General features: G+C 46.6%; 1 pseudogene; it reads left to right on the plus strand.

Annotated features, from left to right (window-relative positions):
• Positions 1–1,120: 1,120 nt before the first annotated feature.
• On the plus strand, positions 1,121–1,971 carry LOC106002407 (annotated as a pseudogene).
• Positions 1,972–2,156: the final 185 nt, after the last annotated feature.

The raw sequence follows: 2,156 nt of genomic DNA on the forward strand, positions 1-2,156 counted from the left end.
AGAAAAAAGCCAGAAGTGGCGCTGTGACTCAAGTGATAGAGTGCTAGCCTTGAGCTGAAGAGCTGAGGGACAGCACCCAGGCCCAGAGTTCAGGCCTCACGACTGGACCCAAAAAAAAAAAAAAAAAAAAGCTTGAAATTTAGAAAATTTTTACCACTAATAATAAAAATAAAGTGCTGTTAATAGTTAAAGGCATTCTTTAGAATAAAATGGGTGTATATATGTGTGAGAGAAAGAGAAAAATCAAACAATCATTCTCTCAGATGCCATCAATAATCTGCATGATACGCTTTTCTCCACCCTCATTTCCTTCTACACCAAAAATCACTCCCATTCCCCAGACAATCTTCCACCACACTGGATTGTCATTCACTGTGAACACATTTTCCTATCTGACTGCACTTTAGTTTTGCCTCCAGTAACTTTTGTCACCTACAATAGAACATTTTCCAAAGCTCAGACAGACCTCGACTACCTCTACCTTCCATTTACAAATTCAAAAGAAAATTAAATCTGATGGAGTCACTTCTCTTAAAAATTTTTGAAAGCTGAGTACACCCAAAGTTCAAGACTGATGCTAGCTCCTCAGGGGCTGAGATCTGAGGAGCCAGCCCAGGCAGACAAATCCAAAAGACTTTTACCTCTAGTTAACTAGCAAAAAGCCAGAAGTGGAGACACAACTCAAGTGTAGAGCAGTAGCCGCAAGCAAAAATAAGGCGGGGGGGGGGGGGGGGGAGAGAGGTGGAGTGGGCTGAGTTCAGGCCCTGGTATTGGCATTTTTTTAAATTGTTTTTTGGGCTGGGAAGGTGGCTCAATGGTAGAGTGCTTGCCTTGCATGCATGAGACCCTGGGTTCGATTCCTCAGTAGCACATAAGCAGAAAAAGCCAGAAGTGACACTGTGACTCAAGTGGGAGTGCTAGCCTTTAGGTGAAGAGCTGAGGGACAGCACCCAAGCCCATAGTTCAAGCCCCACAACCGACAAAAATAAATAAATAAATAAGCAAACTGTTTTTCATTAGTAGCTAGACTTCATTAGTAGTTAGACTTCAACCTTGCTTCTTCTTTTCTGGAAAAATATCAAATGGCAAGATGATGCAGATACAACGGAAAGGACCCCAGGACCTGGAGGCCCAGGCTTGAGAGGTCGTAGTGGCTTCAGTAGTGGCCTCCAGGATCGAGGTCCCAACTATGGTAGAGGCCAGGGTCACAGCCACAGAGCTCTGTGGAGGCAAGGCAGAAGGAAGACAAGGAATGGATCCCCATCACCAAAGTAGGGTGCCTGGTTAAGGACATGAAGATCAACTCTTTGGAGGAGATCTATCTTTTCTCCTTGCCCATCAAGAAGTCTGGGATTACTGACTTCTTTCTGGGGTCACTCAAGGATGAGTTGTTGAAGATTATGCCTGTGCAGAAGCAGACTCGAGCTGACCAGTGCACCAGATTCAAGACATTTGTAGCCTTTGGTGATTACAATGGTCATTGTCAGTCTGGGTGTTAAGTCCTACAAGGAAGTTGCCATTGGCATCCAAGGGGCCATCTTCTTGGCCAGGCTCTCCATTTTCCCTGTATGGAGAGGTTACTAGGGAAACCAGATTGGCAAGCCTTACACTGTCCCCTGCAAGGTGACAGGCCATGCAGTTCTGTGCTAGTGCACCTTATCCTCACCCCCAGAGGCACTGGGATCGTGTCAACTTCTGTCCCCAAGATGCTGTTGATGATGGCTAGTATCCATGACTGCTACACCTCAGCCAAGAGCTGTATCTTGGGCTACTTAGCCACCTTTGATGCCATCTCCAAGACCTACAGTTACCTGACCTCTGACCTCTGGAAAGAGACCATGTTCACCAGATCTCCTTATCAGGAATTCATGGACCATCTTGTGAAGACCCAGAGTCTCTGTGTGGAGGACCCAGGCTCCAGCTGGGGCTACAACATCGGATTTTTATACAAGAATAGTAATACAAGAATAATTTTTAGGGTCTGGGAAGGTGGCTCAGTGGTAGGGCGCTTGCCTTGCATGCCTGAGGCCCTGGGTTCGATTCCTCAGCACCACATAAGAAAAAAGCCAGAAGTGGCGCTGTGGCTCAAGTGGTAGAGCACTAGCCTTGAGCTGAAGAGCTGAGGGACAGTGCCCAGGCCCAGAGTTCAGGCCCCA

Source organism: Dipodomys ordii, unplaced genomic scaffold (assembly GCF_000151885.1).
Source record: "Dipodomys ordii isolate 6190 unplaced genomic scaffold, Dord_2.0 Scaffold10010, whole genome shotgun sequence".
In the NCBI taxonomy this organism is placed as follows: Eukaryota; Metazoa; Chordata; class Mammalia; order Rodentia; family Heteromyidae; genus Dipodomys; species Dipodomys ordii.